The sequence below is a fragment of the Manis pentadactyla genome, chromosome 4 (assembly GCF_030020395.1).
Source record: "Manis pentadactyla isolate mManPen7 chromosome 4, mManPen7.hap1, whole genome shotgun sequence".
NCBI classification, from domain to species: Eukaryota; Metazoa; Chordata; class Mammalia; order Pholidota; family Manidae; genus Manis; species Manis pentadactyla.
In genome coordinates this window covers 71,495,157-71,517,055 of record NC_080022.1, presented here as the reverse complement: position 1 = coordinate 71,517,055, position 21,899 = coordinate 71,495,157, and the positions used below count along the sequence as shown (strand labels likewise).

General features: G+C 36.1%; 1 protein-coding gene across 6 annotated transcripts in view; it reads left to right on the top strand.

The window, feature by feature from the left end:
* The first annotated feature begins 6,921 nt into the window (after positions 1 to 6,921).
* Positions 6,922 to 21,899, top strand: part of TTLL7 (tubulin tyrosine ligase like 7) — a 150,532-nt gene continuing 135,554 nt past the window's right edge. For 2 of the 6 annotated variants that reach the window (XM_036890263.2, XM_057500370.1), the window contains exon 1: positions 6,926 to 7,097. The gene's annotated coding sequence lies outside the window, so the exon portion shown is untranslated. Of the gene's footprint in view, positions 7,098 to 7,344; positions 7,482 to 21,899 lie in introns of all 6 variants that reach the window. The other 4 variants (XM_057500369.1, XM_057500372.1, XM_057500368.1 and 1 more) reach the window with 4 other exon arrangements.

The following is a 21,899-nucleotide window of genomic DNA, read 5'->3' as shown; positions in this document are numbered from 1 at the left end:
AAGGATTTAGGGAAAAATCTCACAAGTTTCTGAGCAGCTTTGAACAAATTATCTACAAAGGAAAAAGTATCAGACTTGCATTAGACTTCTTTGCAACAATGGAAGCTAGAAATAAGAACAAACTAGTATCCATAGATTACTCTCAGAATAGGACCACAAGCAAAGAATTCAATCCCTAGATAAGATAATATTTACCTCTCAGCATGAAAGATATTTGAAGGTATACAAAAGAGAATTTATTACTTATATACTTCATCAGATGAAAATCCATAAGAAAAGGCTTTGCCCAAACAGGACATAGATAAAAAGAGAAATCTCAAAATGGAAATAAATGAAGAGAGACATAGAACTGGAGGGTAGGAGAGAAAGAATGTTGAAATAGCAAGAAAGTGAAAGTAGTCTAAAATACCTATCTTATTCAAATGGAAGAGGAAAGGGGGACCCATGGGATCTTGGTAAGAAAAATATCTTCCTTTCATATACAGTAGTCCAGTAATACTATCAGATTATGAGAAAAGGGGAAGGGAATATAACCATTTATGAAAAGGGAAAAAAAACCCCAGTAGAACTTGCAAATAAAGAAGGAGAATGAGGAATGAATGAAATTTGATCAGATGGACAAGCATAAGGAAAAGGTAAAGGAGTAGTAATGTGGTATGGTAAGTAAGTAAAAAATAAGATGGAAAGGATAAAGTCAAGCATATCAGAAATTACACAAAATATGACTGGATTCAAATTCTCTTATTAAAAATGCTGTTAGATTTAAAAAAGCAGATTTTTGCCTTTTTTAAAATACATATTTAAAATCCAGTAATAAGAGATTTGAAAATAAAAGAAGAAACAAACGCAAAGCCAAACCAAACCAAACCAAACCATGGAAATGCCTAGAAAGACATAAAGAAAGGCAATATTAATAGCAGATAATGAGGAATAGAACGTTAAATGCCCTCAGTAGGATATGGGCAGATATTATGAATTGATTCAATGCACTGTTTTTAGTAGGCAAAATAAGAAACTAAATACACAAACAAACATTTTAGGACTAGAAGAGGAAATTTAATTTCAGTTAAAAAGATAAAAATTAAAAAAGAAAACATGATAAATTACAATTGTGCAGGATTTTTCAGTATATCTCTTAGAATTGTAATAGTTTAATAGACTAAAAAGCTATAGAATGGACACAGAAGACATGAATAATAAATTAACAAACTTGATTTAACATATTGATGTAGAACATTTTGTTCCTTGAATAGGATATACATATTTTTTCCCCATAGAACCTTCCCAAAAATGAATTATGTGGTTAGCCAAAAAGAAAACCTTAACTTAAAAGAAGTAGAGAGCTTACAGGTTATAATCTCTCATCAGTCCAATAAAGTTAACTGGAAATTAAACCACATAAATTTATTTCTTAAACTGGAGCCTGGAAGTCCAAGATCAAAGGTGCCCATAAGTCATCTTGTGAGAGTCATTCTCCTGGTTCAGAGCAGGCCCTTCTCACTGTGTCCTCACATGGTGAAGGGGAGAGGCATCTTTCTGGAGCCTTTTTTATAGACACTAATCCCATTCATGAGGCTACACCCTCATAATGTAAGCAACTCCCTAAAGCCTCACTTCCTAATACCATCATTTTTGGGGTTAAAATTTTAATATATGAATTTGTGGAGGACATAAACATTCAAACCATAGCAAGGAGAAATATGGAAATGTCCAGAAGCACTGGAGAAGGAAACACTGCATACCTAAATAATGGCAACCACAAAACTGAACTCAGAGAAAAACATGTTGCCGTAATTATGGAAGCAGAAAGGTGAAAACAAAGCAATTAAGTACTTATCTTAATGAATCCATGTAAGAACAAAACAAACAAAACAAAACAAAAGAAACTTTGAAGAAGGAATTAATATTGATGGAAGCTGAAATTATTAAAGTAGATAAAATAGAATAATAATATATTCAAAGACTGAATCTTTAAAAAGACCAATAAAATAGGTAAGTACTGTGTATCCTGATAAGGAAAACCTAGAAGAAATGAATACTTTCCTAGGAAAATATACATTATATGAAATGACACAGAAGAAGTGAAAAGTTTAATAGACCAATTACTACAGAAGAGATTGGAGAAGTGATTAATGATCCCCTGTTGAAAAGACAGCAGGCAGATGGATTCACAGATGAATTTTTAATCTAACCATTAAAGAATAGACAATTCCAATATTATATAAACTATTGTGGCTCTTAGAAAAAGACTGAAGTTTCTGCAGTTAATTTTATGAAGTCAGATTACCTCAGATACAAAAGCCAAAGAAGGAACGCAGCAACAGCAATTAAAAGGGCAGACTGGTTTCATCTGTGACTATAAATGCCAAATGTTTAAATACTATACTAGAGAATAAAATAGAAGAGTGAATCAAAGGAGTAATACACCATAACAAAACAGGCTTTATTAGAGGAATGTAAAGGCAGTTCAATTCTGGGAAGTCTATCTTTATATCAGTTACATAAAAAGTTAAAGGGGAAAAAACTTGACTGTTATTGATGGGTAGTGAAAAGACAGGAGATAAAGGTCAAGCAACCAATGCCAAGGGAAGCTTGACGTAAAATAAGAACAAAAAGAAATTATTTATATGATAAAGAAAAGTCCATTAACAAACATTATCTTAAATAGCAAAAAAGTAAATATTTCATCTAAAACCAGGAATCAGACATTACCATAATCACTTGTATTGGTGATTCTAGCAAATGTAAATAAAATAACTGATATAAATAATGGAAAAAGAGATAAAGCTCCTGACACTGATGACATACCTGTCTTTTTAGAAAACCCAAAACTCTTGTGAAAAAATTATAATTTGATGTGTTGTACAAATATAAAACAAAGTACAGAAATAGTCAGTCTCTCTCTGTTCGGGCAAAAGCACCTAGAAAAGGAAATGGGAAGAACATTTTATTCACAACACAGATGCTGGAAACTAATTTGGTATATATATAGTAAAAAATGGTTCAGAACATATATGAACAAAACTCTAAAAATATTATTGGGGTGTGCAAGACAAAATATAAACAAATGGAAAAGTTTATTATCATCTTGAAGACAATGTAAAAATGTCAACTCTCCAACAATTAATACATAAATTTCATGCTGTTCTAATTGGATGTTTTTTCTCTCTTACATAAATACCATCTAATGATTGAAAAGAGCCTTAAGTTCCAAGTATGTACATATAATAGTAATTGTGAATGAACATAATCTTTAATTTGAGGCTTTTTAAAGAATTTTCAGAATTATCAAAATAATATTTGAAAAGCTCTGGACAGTTTAATAAATATATTTCTGTATAATAAATGTGAAAATACACAGTAGGGTCTCACCCAAAAGTTCCTGCAATCATAATCTGTAGCAAGAATTTAGATACTGGCCAAGTCAATGCTATAATGATCACTTCTTGTTTCAGGGTGTCTTTTGTGAGCACAGAAACCTAGAAAAGGGCACTCATTGTTTCCATTGGGATGACCCTCATTTAAATCCTCTTTGTGGAAAATGACTCATTTTCTTTTAAGAATGAGAGTTGAAAATAGATTTAAAAAAAACAAGTAGAAAATAGATTTTCTATTAGAGAGAAACATGTAATGTGCAATTTGTTTTCTGTGTAGCAGAAGGCAGTAAAAATATGTTGAGAGTAATGTCATATATTGGTTTGAGTTTGAAACTTGGATTTGCCTCTTTCTAGCTGTTACCTTTGACAAATTAACTTTTGTAATTCTCAGTTTCTTCATCTATAAAATGAGGATGAAAATAGTATTTAATTTCATATGATAATAATACCTCAGAAATACTAATGATTTCAAAAGTGTTAGTTAAAAGCAAGCAAATGGAAATAATACCATTAAATATTGGGATGTTAATGTCACCATATGCCTTAGAATGTGGCCAACATATAGTAGGTTCTTAATATTCTTGAACCAGTGCTCAACATGGTGTGGCTCACACTGTGGTTTTATCAAAGCCATTCAGTATTTTCCTTCTCTTAGCTCTGTTCTTATTAATATCATTGTAAAGTAATACCATTTGGATGTCCCCAGGTCATCCTGGGGTTTGTGAACTTAGCCTAAATAAGGTTTAACAATCATCTTAAGTTTAACAATCATCTATGCCCACCCAGGCTCTGTCATTATGCCAGGAAATCCTCATCTGTGTGTCCCAAGTGCTCAGAAACAATTCCACTCATGTTCTACTGCTCTGGGATTGTAGTCAAATTATCCTGACCCAGTATTGGCTAGCAATGTTCTTTCTAAAGATATATATATGCCTTTGCTAGGCAGAGCCCTTCCTTCTGCTGCACAGATGTCTATGGCACATTGGGTGAGAGAGGGGCCCTCTCTCCAACTCTGTGAAGTACTTTGTCACAAGGGTCCCACTAGTATTCCTTAGACCCCAAATCCCACAGTCACTTGTGAAAATGATTCCTCAGTTTCTGGCCCTAAATTCTTTCCTCAAGGGGCTCAAAACCACTTGAAGTCTTTGTGGGAGAGTGGGAAATGCAGGCACCACCCCATTCCCATCATACCTTTTGATAGTTTCTCAAGGCTACCAGCACAATATTTCCCCTTCCTTCTTCATTCAGAAATTTACACTCCAAGAACATGAGCTTATATAAACAGATAGTCAGAGGTGCAACCAGTCCATCAGATTTATAACTGATAAGATTCTAAACTCCAGTTTGTATGAGGTGGACCACCTGAGACTTTATCCTTCTTTCTAATATCCCTGTCAACCAGACAGAGAACACTAACTCAAAAGACATCTTAATCTACTCGGATTCTGTTCCTTGTTGTCTTCTGTGAAAGTGAAACAGCTATGAATGGGGAGGAGAATCACCCATTCTAAGGCTGGGGCCATCCTGGCCCTGAATCATAGCTGCCAGGCCTCACTGGGATCTAGTGCCCGGCTCCTCAGCAACATGGAGCTCTGCGGATTTCTGTTGTGCTGCTACTGAAGAGTCAACATTTATAATAACAGTTAACAGAGCAACAGTGGCACAACATAGGGTAATTTTATTCCTTATTTCTAAAGAAGCTTCCTTAAGGTGACACAAGAGTTGTTAATGCCCTGTTACTTCTTTAAATTCTGGTAAAATTTGTGAGGACCCATGGTATTAGGGCCAATAGGGCTTGCTCTTTCCTGGGATTGGAAGAATAAAAGTGTAAAATGCAATATGATAATGATAGTTTAAGTGCAGGGTAAAGCACAAGGTAGTGTAAATGACAGTGTAAGAATGAGTAACAGAAAAGTAATGGAGAATTCTCCCTCACTCTCCTGGGACTCTAGCCATGTATTTTTTGAAACTGATGTCTCCAGGATAGTTCTGGGTGAAGTCTAGCCTCTTCTTTCTGATCCCTGTTCCTAACCTCAGCATGTCAACTACCTTAGATACTTAAGTATCCCTTTCTCCACCAATGAAACCTAGTTTTCACCAAGGAAGGATAAACAAACACATTCAAGGCCAATCAAGAATGTTATAAGGCTTAGTGCGTATTTCCCACAGGTATTCTGGTGGAAACACTAGTTAAAACCCTGAGATTGCAATACCTGCTCTGCCACTTATGTCAACACAGCAAAACTCTCTGAGCCCAGTTTTCCTAGTTAAAAAATAGCAACAATATTCCCAATTTCATTAGTTTTAGAAGAGCAAGTGAATAAAACTGGAAACAGACTCTCAGTATAATGTTTGGTCTGTAGTAGGTGTTCAATTTATGTTTAAAAATTATGTTAATTTACTAAGAAGAGGACAAAAACCTTAATCCAGAGAAAATAGCTTGTAAGAGTGGAATTTCATATTGTTTGGGGGGCATTTGAAGGGCCTTTTTTTTTCTGGCTCCCTTAAATTATATTTGATAGGTAGTTGCCAACTCTTTTCTTTCTTAAAAAACCTTTCCATCAGGAAAGTGATTCACTTGTTTCAATGACCACCATGGTCTGAAATGAACCTATTTAAGCCTAGTTGTGACAGGGGCAGGGGCCACAAAAGTGCTTTCACAAAATTCTAAGGGTTATCAAGAGTGGGGACTTCTCTTTCCAGTTCTATAAAGTTCATTTCATATGACATGATTCCTTGCCCATTCCCGACACTAATCTCTAAAATGGTGAACAATGAAACTTAAGTATTTTTGAATTTCTTTAAAAAAATAATATCTGTATGTTAAAACGGTTTCCACATTCTACATTTTCCAACTGCTGTGGTTTATCATTTGTGGGGCAATAACTCTCTGATTCAAAACTGTCCCTCACTTCCCTGTATCTACAGAGCACCTGTAGGATGGGGCCCCACTTGCTTACATTTTCTAACGTTCAAGCTGGCCTTGGATAACCTTTCATTCTTCGCTTCGCGTATATGCTTGGATAAAAGATCTGAGGAGACTGGCTCTTCAAGGGCTCAAGACGCCCCTCTGGTTTAAGACGTCTGTTAGGATACGCACCGGGACTTGGCGCCAGAGGGCCCCCTGGTGGAGCAGGAGGTGGCACGGAGGCAGCGCTCAGGCCAGCGCCCTTTCGCATCTCCTTAGGAGGGGACACCGCCCTGCGCTCGGGTTGCTAGGTCCTCTGTTTGCCGCGTTCCGAAAGAGCCAAGAGCCGATCCAAGGCAAAGCGGGAGGGGGTCGCGGAAAAGCAAAGGTCTGTCTTCAGGAAAGAGCCAGGACAAGTATTTGCCCTCTTGTTCCTTCCTGCTCCCAAGCCCTCCTGGCGCAGGGCGGGGAGAGAGGACGGGATCCCCCGCGGCCTTGGTTCCTTCCAAACGTCGCCGGCCCTCGGCGCCCTCCGGGCCCACTCCGCCCCGTACGTCGCGCACCCCCGGCCGCAGCCCGCGAATGGTCTGCCCCATCGGTAGCCGCCACCCCCTTCGGCGGCGACAGCTGCTCCAGCTGCTCCGGGTCGAGCGCTGGAGCCCAGAGAGGTGGCTGCTGGGGCGGTGGGCAGGCGGAGGGCGCACGGGACCCTCAGCGCAGGCTGCCGGGCCCAGGGGTTCCGCCCGCGGGAAGCCGCAGAGGAACCGCCTGCGGCGGGGAGGCGAGGACCGGGGCTGGGCACTCCCATCCCGGTGAGTACCTGCTGCCGCGATCCTCCGACTCCCTTTCTCCGTCCTCACCCCGCGGAGGGCTCGGCCCACGCCCGGCACGGTCACTGCGCGAGGGTCACTGATCCCCGCGGGAGCACAGAACGGGGGAGCTGCTGCTGTCAGTGCTAATGATTCAGCACCCTTCGTGCCCCGAGAGATTTGGGCACAATGGGGGAGGGTCGAGGGACGAGGTCAGCTGCTGCGCTCTCACCTCAGTTTCTGGGCTCAGGTGGACGTCCCTGGCTGGCAGGGGCTGGCGGGGTGAACAGGGAGGCTCCTTGCTGGCTCGCACTGTAAGTCCGTCCGTTTCCCACATCATGGTACACGCTTCCGTGAGTGTACGGTGCAGTCTGCAAAGTGTGTCAGGTTAGTGCCTTTTTCGTACATGTGAGTGAAGTCTAGGGCTCTTGTCAAACCTGTCAGTTTCTCTATTTCTTGCTCCATTGGATGCCTAATTCATGCCATTATCCTCTCATTTATACATCCCATAGCATTCCCCAGCTAACGTGTAAGAAAGATGCTGTATCCAAGTTACCTTGTGTTAAGAATGGGTTTGGTTGGTCTTGGCACTGAAGGAAAAGATTTAAGGGAGGTAGGAAATAATAGTTTCATAGCCTAGGCACTTACTTATATATATATATATATTTTCATTAAGTCATCACAACAACCCACAACCAAATGTGGAAAGTGAGGAGAAGGGAAGTTAAATGAGGTGCTCAAGGTCATAGAACGTGAATTTGAATACAAGTCTCCTGACTCCAAAGCCCAGGGACCTTCTCTGTATTAAGGAATTGTGTGTCTAAGTGTAATATATGGTCTGTTAGGTATTAGAAATATAATTAATTTTCATAGGTGTAATCTCAAACAACAACCTGCAAACTTACTTTATATGGAATTATTGTTCATTTAGTGAAGAAGTAAGAGCATTCTTTGAATTGGGTGAAAAAAACCCTGTTTTCTTAGAAAGCATCTGCCAAAAAATAATATCTGGACAACAATGCATAGAAGAGCTAGGTCATAACAAGAGGTTCAACACATTTTTGGCAGTAATGCATGGTGGATGCTCAAGTGTTGAAGAAATCACTTAGGATAGTAAAAAGAAAATCTGGAAATCTTTTTTTTAAACTTTAGGGAAACATTTGCAGTAAGTAGATAACATAGCAGTTATCTAGTTAATGGGATGTGACCCATGATAGGGTGACATATAAAATCCAGATTGATAATATTACTGATTCATTACAACTCTGTGATTTGGCACAGTGGGTAGTACTTCACAGTCCAAAGAACTGAAGTACAGAGAAGGTTCAAGATAGTACAGGTAGTAAGTGATGAAATCTGGACAAGCACTGACTCTTACAAAAAGTATGTGTGTTGTAGCAAAATGTAGTTCTTTATGGTGGGAAAGGGCACTGATTTGTTTTTTCTGCCCTTCAGAGTCAACAATTTTATTGACCTTATGTGCTCTTTCTGCAGAAATAATGAGTGCTAGGTTTTTCTTCATCCATTGCTTGGCCATTTGATGTGTTTTCATTTATGAGGTATCTGTTTTCTCTCAAGATATACAACTCTTGTTGCTGTCTCAGGAGGCAGGTTGCTATAGGACAAATGCTCATTATCTCTAAGTCCCAAATAGTATTTGATGGCAGATAAGAACACAGTCATCTTAGTCTATCATTTCTAAAGTTTTGAACCGTTTGCACTGGAGAATTCTTTTTAAGTTAATGGGGGTATTGATAGGCTAGAGCCCACTGCCTAATTAAGGCCATAAATGGAAACACAAATTTACTTTTGTTGTTCAGACAAGAAATTTTTGTTCTTTATATAGTTGCGGACTATATCCTGAACCTCAGTAAGGCATCTTGCAGTCCAACCTGTGTAATCCCAAGAGGGCAGCAAAATTGGTATGAGTAAATATGCAAAAATGCAACCCCTCTGCTATATTAAGAAAGAAAAGAAAGAAAGCACATGTCCTTACCCATGGAGGGTAAGCAGGAACATTTTAAAACAGGCAGCACATTTTCTTTAGATAACATCGCTGAGTATGAATATAGTATCAATGTGGCTTTAGAACTGTATTTTTTCTCTCTTTTCTGTATGTATGTATTCGTCAAATGGGTAATATTTGCAGATCATCTAAATTCTTGTCTTCAAGCTATTAAGAGTCTAGCTGGGGTGACACTATACATGAGTAATTAACAAAATAATTAGAATTGGCCTAATACCAGAAAAAGGTGGTGCAGACTTAAGTGCTGTATCTCCTTAAGAAGGAGAAATAGTAGAGGCTGGGGTCATAAGATTAGGAAAGTCTTCATGGATGGAAGTGAATTAAGTCACTTTCAGAGAGATGGGAAGAATTTCAGATAAGTAAAAAGCCAAACCAAGAGGTTCAGCTGAAAAGTGCTCATATACTATTTGGATACACAGTGACAAATTATGAGAACATATCAGGCAGTGAAATCTGCTTCTTATCTGGTAATCGAGGAGAACTAGTATAAGATGTTAAGCAGGCCAAGTTTCTTTTTGGCTGGTCTTATTCACATTCTCCATATTCCTTGTTCAAAGTACTCTTCCAGAAAATGTTATATTTTCTAGGTACTGATATTAAAAGGATTAGTTGTCAACTAAATCCAGAAAGTGTTTTCTGTGCAAGTAAAATTTTTCCTCTTCCAAAGAAGTTTGCCTTTTTAAAAGCTTTTCCCTTCATTATAGAATTATGAACAATTTAGAAACTACAAGAATTTAAAAAGGAAAAACAAATCACCATAATCTTACTAAAGACAATCATTATTATTTTGATGTGCTTTCTTTCACTTTTTTCTGTGCATAGTTTTAACCATATTTTCACATAATTTCAATTGAACAGTGACCATTTAAGATACTTACATAATTTTCCACTAGATGTATGTGCTACAGTTTCCTAATTATTCCTCATTGTCACTGATGATAATAAATAACACTGTGATAAACATCTTTGTTCATAAGCTCTTAATATTTTAGAAATCAGTTCCTTAGCATAAAGTTTCAGAAATAAAATATTTTGGGTTAAAAGGCATGAGTTCTTAGTTTGATTTTTTAAATTGAGATATAATTGATATTGAATATTTTATTAGTTTTAGGTATACACCATAATGACTCCATATTTGCATATTGTGTGGAATGATCGCCACAGGAAGTCTAGTTAATATCCATTACCTCACATAGTTAAAAATTTTTCTTGTGATGCTTAGTTCAACAATTTTATGTGAACTTTGAAACTCTACTGGATTCTGTGTGTTTTCTTTAGAATATTTACATATAAAGTATAGGATATTTGTGTATTAATAATTGAGAATACTCACTTCTGTTAGAGCTTCTCAGATTATACTCGTTGGGTAACATTTTCTTTTGATTGGAAAGACTGGTTAAATTATGGGTACTGGAAGAAAGGCAGGCAGTTGGGGCCACTGAGGAAAGCAAGTTGAAGATGAGGTTTGGTGAGAGTGATCACGAGTGTGTAGTTAGAAAAGGGGCACCTTCTGGTCCTAGTGTTGCATTTGTGGACCTCAACACTCTCCCTCCAAGCAGGCATCCACCCTCACCTCCACACAATGTCTGTCTCTTTCAAATTTAAATCTTTTTCCATCCTCCTGTGTTAGATTCCCAGGTCTTCAGTTCAGTATCCTGACAATGAAAGAAATAGGAACTCACTCTTGCACTCTCATTGGAGAATCCATATAGGTGAGGGAGGAATTCCAGACCTAATAGCTTTCAGCAGAAGCCCTGGTTACAAGGTACAAGAGTGTGTGGTGGACAGTGAAGACTCCCACCCCTACCCTGTGCACATTGCCAGAGGTGGCCTTTGAGAACGGTGGTCACTGGGAGGAACACAGCATTTCTAACATCCCCGGGTGGCATTCAGGTGCTCCCTTCTCCTCATTTCCTAGTATCTTTCCATCAGAAGAAATTCCTCTGATGGAGGAGAGAGACTGTGCCTCAGTGACCCAACCCGTGTAGGGTCACATGACACTACCTACTTGGACAGGTATTCTGGCCAGGTCTTTGACTTGCTCTTCAGCCTCTCACCTGAGCTTCCTCTGGGTCCCACCCCCTTTGAGGCAGGGAGGCATTAAGTGTCTGAGGACCACTGGAAGGGGAGTCAGGTGATACGAACATGCTTGGAGGGCGCAGTTTAGGAGCAGAGAGCCAGGTTCTCATATGCCATCAGTCTTGGGAGAGGAAGGAAACAATGAAAACGGAAACATCACATTATAAACCCAAAACACTCCACCCGCACCCCATCCCCCCACCCCACCACCACCCTCAGCCGTTCCAGATGATTTCTGTTGGTGAACACTGAGGTAGGCAGAGTATTTGGGGTAGAATTTGTCCTGTGCTTAGTTGGGACCTATTATTTTAAGTTTGCTTAAATTATTAGAAAGTGGTGAACCTGTTTCCATTCCTTATAGGCATTATCTATCAAAGTTGAACTGGGCTTAGCTAACAGTTGCCCTATTGTTAAGTTAAAGTTAAAAAGTTAAATTTAGATTGGCTTGCCTCTTTATTCTTTGCTACCTTGATTTCTGTTAGTTCCCATTTGACATGTATCTGCTAAGCTAACACACTCCTGCCCACAGTACACACAGCAGTTGATAAAGCCAAGGTGTTGGGATTGTTTAGGCTCTGGGAAAGTGAATGATAAATAAATTTCCCTTTTTTCTTTCACTTTTTACTTAAAAGAAATTGGTTGCCCTTTGTTCCTTTGACTCCTTTGAAGGTTTAAAAGTTAGGTAGTTAAGTGGTCACTGGATCTTGTCTGGGGCTGACTGAAAAGAAAGGTCTCTGAGAACTCCTTCCTTTTGAAATATTCTAGGTCCACTGGTTGTGCTGAACCATCCATGTTAGATTTTTCTAAATTGTGTTGCAGTACCTGAGCTTCCATACTTCTGTGTTATTTTTGTTCCTCTGCGTGGTCATGCAAAATGGAACATTCTGTTTGATAAAGGATTATTTCGAAAATTTCTATCTCTTTTACTCACTACTTTGCAAAGTCTGAAATGGTGCCAAATCTTTTTCAATAAGATGGAAGTAGCGTGTTTTTATAAAAATTCTCTTTCCTCTTCCACTAATGTGCTTAGTTGAAGTTGAAACTTGCCAACAGTGAAATTGACTTTTTAGAGTAAATTGAGCATTTGTAGATTTGGAAGATGGGTCATCAGTAATCCAGGCTGCAGCTTCAAGATTATTTCAAGGCTCTTTGTTGGGTTAGAATTTTAGGGTGGTTTAAGTATACCTATCATTTAAAATTATTTGTGTAAAATATGCTTGAATTGATATGGTCCTAATCCTAGGTTTGATTGGGTTTGTGATATGAATGTCCATGCATGTGGACTATTGATAGGAAAAGTTAGCAATTGTGGATTTAATTTGAATCATTGCATTTGATGGGGAAATTTTCATGTATAATTTTGTCATTGCTATTATTTAAAATCTATTTTTTCAGGGTACTTAATATATGAAATCTGTAACCATGTGTGACATTCATAGTGATTGCTAAGAAGTCAGGACAATAATTTTAGCCCACATTTCAGTTTATATTTAGACTTAGTCAGTTTGCAGTTACCCAACAAATACATGCTAGCTACTCTGTGGAAAGGAAAGATAGAAATTGAGCACTTTCTATATTCAGCTTAATTTACTTAAAACCAGATGGCAGCATTTTTGTTTAGTTCTAGGTTTGATCACATGCAAGATGATAATATTTAGTTATTTAGCATCCCTCAATCTAGAATCCTAGCGATTGGCAGATATCATTCCCTCCATTTTAATGATATGAAAAATCAAGCTAGAGAGAGGAAAAAATGTATAAGTTGCATGCAAAATTATAGTAGGATTGGTCTATAGTTGCCGCTTTTAGATACTAATTGGATAATAGTGCTATTGTTTATTATATGTAAATGAGAGGTTGATCTTTATTCATTTATTGGATAGTTTTTATGGTTTTACTTCTTTTAGGGTAATTGGAGAAAAAAATAACTTGTCAAATTCGTTGAATACCTTTTCATAATCTCTGATACCAATTTTTAGTCCATATTAGCTTTCCCCTTGGTCAACACAAACACACACATTTCAGCCCACTTTTTTTTGTAGAAAATTGAAACGTTATTTCTGAAACTTACCACAAAAATTAAAGGGAAACACATATCTTAAATATTAAAAGAGAGGGCTCAGTGCTTCTTAAAACCAAGTGGACTGTATATATGTGGAAAGGCTTTTTCACTTGTCAAAACTGGTGCTAAGTGAGCATTTTTGGCAGAAAGGCTTATTGCTACATATGTTAGGGAGCTGTCATTTTGGAATAGGAGGCATTTTTCTTTTAAAAAATTTACCTTGGGTAAAATATGTTTTGAGAGCTGTTTTTATACTTGACTAAGTAATTAAAAGTTAAATATGTTCTTCATTAATTATTAAGTATAGTATGGCATATTTACTTCCTTAATATAAGAGTATATGTGAATTTTGCTTTTAGACTCCATAAGGAACCAGAATAAAAAATATAGGGTAAAAGACGGGCCAAAATGAAGTTGAGCAAATATACTTAATAATATCTGTAACTATATATGTAGATCTCCAAGTAAAATTCCTAATGGTAGTCCAGGAGTTTTTCTTTTTTTAATGTCACTGTAGATATTATGGTAATATGAAAAATGATTATCATGTTTTCTGGAAGAAAAGTACAGCTTTTTCAAAGTAGTATAAAAATACTGTGATTTATGTAATTATTTTGGTGATTTCTGACATTTTGTAGGCTTCCACAAGTGCAACTTTTTCTTCCAGTTAATATTTTGCATTTTTATAATTTCTTATTGTGCTAAAGAATGAGTACCATTGAATTTACTATGCTAACTATTTTAAGTGTATAGGTCAGTAGCTCTGAGTATATTTACACTGGTGTGAAACATATCACTAGAACTTTCTCATATTGGAAATCTGAAATTCTAAACCCTTTAAACAATAACCTAACTGTCCTCCCCTCTCAAAATCCTGGTAACCACCATTCTATTTTCTGTTTCTATGAATTATACTACTTTAGATAGCTCATATAAATGGAATTACACAGCATTTGTCTTTTTGTGGCTTATTTCACTTGATGCACATAACGTCCTAAATGTTTGTCCATGTTATAGCATATGACAGGACTTCCTTCCTTTCCAAAGCTTAGTAATAGTCTGTATATATACGCACACACACAGACACAGACACATTTTGTTCATCCATCCATCTGTCAATGAACATTGAGTTTCTTCCACTTCTTTGCTATTGAGACTAGTGCTGCTGTGAACATAGGTATGCCAGTATCTCTCCAAGATCCTGTGTTCAATTCTTTTTGGACATATGCCCAGAGGTAGGGTTGTTGGATCATATGGTAGTTCTATTTAAAAAGTTTTGGGAAAGCCCATACTGTTTTCCATAGTGGTTGTACCATCTTACTATTGCACCAGCAGTATGCAAGGATTCTAACTTCTCCACGCACTCACCAACACTTGTTATTTATTTATTTATAGTAGCCATCCTAATAGGTGTGAGGTGATATCTCACTGTGGTTTTGATATGCATTTCTCTGATGATTAATGATGTTGAGCATCTTTCCATGTGCCTGCTGGCTGTATCTCATCTTTGGAGAAATATTTTTTCAAGACTTCTGCTCACTTTTTTATCTGGTTATTTCATTTTTTTGTTATTGAGTTGTTGGAGTTTTTTTATATACTCTGGATTTAACCCCTTATAAGAGATATGATTTCGTTCCACTCCATAGGTAGCCTTTTCACTCTATTGATTGTGTCCTTTGGAGTACAAAAAAATTTTGATGTGGTCCCATTTGTCTGTTCTTGCTTTTGTCTACTTTGCCTATGTAGTATTGATTATTTTTAGCTGTTTACACTATTGATAAAATTGTTTCAAGTTGCTATTTATAAGTTCTTTCCCTCCTTATCTTTCAAACCCATAAAATTATTTTTGAGACTATGTAATTATGATGCCTGGTATTATTATTTAACTAATTTTTCTTGACTTTTTCTTTTTGGAAGAGTCACTTTTAATCTTCCCAGTGTAGGATTTTATTGCTATAATTTAATTGTATGTCAGTAGTAATTGTGTTAAACCTATGCATTAATTTAAGGAGAATTAAATATATTGATTCTTCTAATCTGTGAACATGGTGTATCTCTCCAGGTATTTAGGTCTCCTTGATTTCTTTTATCAGCATTTTATATTTTTCATTATACAGATATTGCACATCTTGTTAGATTTATTTCTAAGTATTTCATTTTTTCATAGCAACTATAGATGATGCTGTATTTTAAATTTCTGTTTGTATTTCTTTGGTGTCAGTATGTAGAAATGCAGTTATCTTTTGTGTGTTGATCTTATATCCTGAAATCATATGAAACTCACATTTTGGATGTAGAATTGTAGATCCTTTGAGGGTTTCTTTCTTTTTCTTTTTAATATAGACAATCATGTCTACATTAAGAAGAATAAGGAATAGAGAGGGAACCTCTTCAACCTAATAAAGAACATCTTATGGCTGTATCTCATCTTTGGAGAAATATTTCCAAACAGCAGCAGCAACAATTTTTTCTTTCTTTCTAATCTGAATACCTTTAACTTATTTTTCTTGCATTATTGCAATGGCTAAAACTTTCAGTATAGTGCCAAGAAAAAATGGTGATAGTGGACATCCTTGCCTTGTTTCCAATCTTAGAGGAAAAATATTTAGTCTTTTAGCATTGAGTCTGATGTTAGCTGTAGGTGTTTTGTAGATGTTCTTTTTTAGGTTGAAGAGGTTCCCTCTCTATTCCTCGTATACTGAGACTTTATTATCCAGAATGGATGTTGAATTACATCAAGTGCTTTTTCTGCATCAATGGATATGGACATGTGATATTTTCCTTAGCCTATTGCGGTGTATTGCATTGATTAATTTTGGCATGTTAGATCAGATTTTCATACATGGAATAAATTCCATTTGGTCATATATATGCATCACACATACACAGACATATATACATACACATACAAATATGTTGTTACATTCAGTTTGCTAAAATTTTGTTAAAGATTTTTGCTTTTAAATTAATGAGAGATATTAGTTTGTGGTTTCCTTTTTGTTGTGCTTTTTTTTTTTTTTTTTTGGTTTTGGTTGTTTGAATACTATTGGCCTCTTGTGGTACTAAGGAATTACCACTTGCTGAGTTTGGGTGTTATATGGAATTCAAATATACATAATTACCTGAGAAGTCTATTAATTAGTAAATACTCCTTTTTCCAATGACACTTTTTTTTCATAGACTTCAACCAGAACAACTTATCAGAATGAATGCAGAAACAGATATGAGAATCTGCCTTCTGTAAAGCAAGATATGAAATAGATTTGAAAATGTACTAAACAATGACACTCAGCCTTTTTTAAAATTAGTTATTTCTTAATAAAATGTTTTTCTGAACATGTAACATGTAATGGTTTTATTATTGTTATTTAAAAAAATCAATGAATATTTTAACCATTTATTAATTTTAGCTTCTAATTGGGTGAATACTGATAGGTATCATCCACAAAAACAAAATTCAACAAAATTTAAAGAGTGTAAAGAGTTTCAATACCAAAAAGTCTGAGAATCACTACTATGACAACCAAGGCAAGGAGAAAAGTGAAGCCAGCAGAACGGGCACGTCCATCTCACACTTGGCATTGGTTTAACCAAGTTGTTTCATGTGCTCGATTTCTTCTTTCTCTACTAATACTTTCATTTCACAATAGATGCTTTTTCTTCCACACTGACTCATTGATATGAACCCCAGACTTCTAGAATAAATATGGTAAATAGACCAATAAAACTCCACAATGTAATCTTCACAAAATAAAGTCCCTTAGAATTATCTCATCTTAACTTTAACAAGTAACATGTATAGATATAAAAGTGTATTTTAAATTATATATTTTATTAAATAGAATAATGGTATAAATTCAATGATGATGTGTGCACAGAAAAAGTAATTTATAGACTTTTATCAGGAACTGATTCAAATATAGTACAAGAAATATTTGAATAACTGCCCTTTGGTTAGATTATTGTAAATGGCTTTTATTCTATACTTTTCCCCAGTACTTTCTTGAGGAATAACATATATAGAAAAATGTACAATTTGATGAGTTTTTATGAGGTATTGGTAAGTAGTGTTTGAAGTAGTTTGTAATAGTATGGACATGCAAGATGAGGTAAAAAAAATCTGAGAATATCAGTGAGGAAAAAAATAAGAAGACATTAGCTCAGAACAGAAGTCCTGTGTTCTGAAATTCTGTATGTTTATGAGAGCTAGACGTACATTTAATTCTGAGCTTTCTAACTTCCAGAGAAAGAGAAAAACACAAAAATTTAGTGATTAAATGAAAAGCTTATCCATGCTAAAAACAAACCAATTGTCTAAGAGGAACAAGTTGTTCCTGTATGGACTCTACAGTGAAATTTCTGCTATAGTTTTTTAAAAAGTGGATTCAGTACAGTGTAGTGCAAAATGTCCTCAATGTTCTTAAAGTGAAATTCAACTGGATTCATTGGGCTATTTTGTATAACATCCTTCAACTAGATTCATGGTGTGGCTCTGTGTCTTTGGGGGAAATAATCTCTTAAGAACTGATTATTTTCTTCTCTGATCTAAGAATAATATCTGCCTTAAGAGCATTGTGATGGGTGAAGATCTTAGTATGTGCTCAATTAATGATAACTATTATTCTTTAAGCAGTACTATTAGGGTGGCTCTGACCAGCAATGTGGTGTGGTCTAGGTTATACAGCTTTCTGATGACCTGTCTTAATGCAGGAATGAGTGTTGCAGTGTCTCAAAGAATGAAAATTTTGCATATCTTTTAGGAATTTTAACATACATATTAGTTTTCCTATCTAAGATTTTGAGGGGCAATGCATCTGTGGTTTGACTCTCTGAAAATTACCTACTATTTCTTGTTTTCCAGTCAAGTAAATAATCCCATGATTTGAGAGTTTGTTGGGCTGAGTGATAGGAGGAGCTTACCAAATATATGGACCTAAGAATGCCACAGCATCTCTGAACTAAAGTGGGCTAAGAATGACACTAGGCGGGTTTTAAAACTTCCTCCAAAGTCAATTTTGTATTTGTTCCAACACACAGATGACTGGGTGTTAGAAGTGTCAAACTTATGACATGGAATGTGGCTCCAAACATCCATATGAGTTAGCACTGTCTATGTATAATTAAATGCAACTACACTTCACCTTCCTTACAGAAAAGTGTAATTTTTTTCTTCAGAAAAAAATATTTTTTCAAGAGTTTTTTTTTTTTTTGTAATTGAAGTATCATTGATACACAATCTCATATTGGTTTCAAATATACAACACAGTGGGTCAACAGTCACCCATATAATTAAATCATCATCCCTGCTAGTGAGGTTACTCTCTGTCAACATAGAAAGATGTTACAGAATCACTGACTATATTCTCCATGCTGGTCTACTATCCCCATGACCACCTTGTATTATGATTGAGAATTTTTGTGCCCCTTTATCCCCCTCACCTTCCCCACACACCCACTCCAACCCCTCCCCACGCTAACTATCAATTACTTCTCAGTATCTTTGAATCTACTGCTGTTTTGTTCATTTTGTTTTGCTTTGTTTTTATATTCCACAAATAAGTTAAATCATATGGTATTTGTCTTTGCTTGGCTTATTTCACTGAGCATTATATCCTCTAGGCCCATTCATGTTGTTGCAAATGGCAGGATTTCTTTTTTTTTTAATGGCTGAATAATATTCCATTGTGTATATGTACCACATCTTCAAGAGTGGTTGATCCATTCATAAAGAGTGTTTTTTGAATCATCATTCAAGTCTCTGTCAAGGGAGGGTGAACACAAAATTATTGGGTTTTGATAAATTCTCACTTAGTAAAAGTTGAATTAGGTCCTAGAGGTTTTTGAACAGAATAAAATTAGCTTTTAGCAATTGCTTAATCATTCCAGAACATTGGTTTGCTTTCGTAGTAGCCTTTTAAAGTCAACTATCAGAACAATGTAATGGGTGTTTAATTTTTAAAAAATCTTTTAAGCCTTTGTTAGAGTAGTATTTTCTTTCATTTGTAATCCCTTGAGAATTTGGCTTAGGCAAGCCCTGCAGTCTGTCTATGTTTTCCACATCACTTAAAAGCCTTCTGGGACTATCCATGGAGGACTAACTCAGATTGACTGTGGTGTCTGCGGCTGCTGAAGCTAGAGCATGCTTTTCTCTCTGCTTCCCATGGCTGATGAGAAAGAAGGGCCCAGATCCTATTGTTCAAACTAATTCTGTAGGAAGTTCATGGTCTTAGGCTTGGAGTCAATTAAGTACTTTTTATATGTGTTAAACTAATGAATGAATTAGAGTCAAGTTTGTATCCTAACTGCCACAACCATTGTGAAATTACAAGCAATTATTTGATAATAACATAGCCAAATGTCTATTTTTTTTAGGAGAGCAAGGTACAGGCTTTTATTTAGAAATAAAGTGAGAGAATAGAGCTCCTGGCTCACGCCAGGAGGGGACAAGAGAGCCCGTAGTGGTGCGTTGTTTAGGGGGTTTTATAGTACAGAATTTAGTCAGGAATAAGAGCGAAGCGTGGATCTCCTACCATGCGGTGGTGAGCATCGGGTTCCGTGAAATTGATCAAGTTTGGAGAGAGTTAGGAACGCCACCTGCCTCACTCAGAGGCCAGGGCAGCCTGAAGAAGCAGGCTCCAAAGCTACCCCGGACGAGCCCCCAAAGATGATGCCGGGGTTCTTGTTCACGAAGCCGAAGAATGAGCTTCACAAGCACTCAAGGTAGGAGAGCAAGGTACAGGCTTTTATTTAGAAATATGGTTGAGAGAATAGAGCTCCTGGCTCATGCCAGGAGGGGCAAGAGTGCCCTGCCAAATGTCTTTTACATTGGAAATTTACATTTTCATCACTTCCAGGTTAGAGTTTCTGAATTTAAATACTCATTTATTTATAATATATTATTATTAATTATGTTATCAGTAGTTAATATCTAACTGTTAATATTGTATTATATTAAATGTTATAGTAATATAACAAACTGTAATTCTCATTTACTTCTCCAAATATCAAACACCTCTTGCTTTCTTAGAAGACCTTCTGGTATAATTTTGATTTAAACTGATCCTTAAAAAGTAAGTTATAAAATGGGTTACAAAATCAATTATAAAAATATTATATTTATACCACCAATTTATTAGTCTTGCTTTCATGGTTGAGATTTGTAGTTTCTCATAGGAAAACTAGATGAATGTTTGATTTTTGACAAAGAGCATTTCTTCTGTATAATATGTAAGCTCTCCAGTATACCATTCTAGAGGGTGTTTAAGACAGGAATTCTTTCTTTCTTCTTTTAAATGACTATAATTTATCTGTTTAGATATGGTTTTGGTTTAGGGTGCCTTTGTTCAGCTGTGTCCTCTAATCTGTGTGTTCTTGCCTGTAGAGACAGCTAAATGGACAAGGAAGCTGATAAAGAAAAGCTTCTCTGGTTCATCTAGTCCTCCTGGACACATTTGTAACTCAATCTCCCTTTCTCACTGGTGTGTACATCATTTTTAGCCTCATGATCTACTTAAGCAGGTTTCTCAGATTCCATAATCGAGGAATAATTATTATTTTAACCCTATGATGTTTAGGTATATATTTGGTAGGTGAGGTAGGTGTATAAAATCTAGTGGATTAGTATGAGGAAAATAGGAAATTTGTTGTTTTGTTATAGGCTACCTGGAGGGGTTGTATTCAAAGTGCAAAATAAATATTTAGAATAGTATAGGTAAAATAGTCACCTGACTCTTGTAAGTGCAATTAAATGAATAAAGAAAACATTGTTGTATTCTAAAAAAATATACCTAAGTTGTCCAATCTTGGGACCACAGTGTGGCTTTATAAATATTACTTGTACCATCCCTTGCCCCTTTTCTGGCCCCAAAAAAGCACATTTAAATTGAAATTCAAATGTAGCATGCTCTGAGTTTTGTCTACTTCCAGTCCTTCTGTCTCTGCTCCAAGAGGAAATACTTGGCTCATGACCGATTCTTTACCCTCTTTGGATATCCCCAAAACTGTGGATGCTGCAGCCTGTTTCTTCCTGAGATGAATCAGCGATGCCGTCTGCCAGTTGGCTCCAGCAACGACTGGCTGTTGACTCTAATAGTTGGGCCCGTAGTGTTAAGTGAAACTGCAGAAAGTAGAGGTCCATAAAGTCATTTGCTTTGGGTCAAAAATTTGAAACAAAAAAAATGGTATGGGATTTTCTTTTTCACATTTTAAGACTGTGTACATTTGTAACTAGAAATTTTATTTTTTAGAAAGACTGGCAAAATTATTGACATGGGTTCCTGAAATAAATTTCTATGGAGCATGCTCTCTGGCATTCTTCCAATTTTAATTCTCATTTCTATACTATTATAATTTTAAGTTGCTTTCTTCTAATGTTAAATAAATTTTAGTTCTATTTAAATGTATATACTATTTCCATAATTGGTACTTACTAGATGTAGTGAGTGGTATCTATTAAACATTTAATTATTTAGATCACTGTGATAATATTGGATTTTTGGCTGGCCAGGAATATGAAATATTAAAACCATATATTTTTTATATATATCTTTATATATTAGTATATATACTAGATATTTTTAAAAGGCTTTTTTGGGTAATTAAATAATCCCAATATCTCAGTAAAGTTAAAAAATGGGAA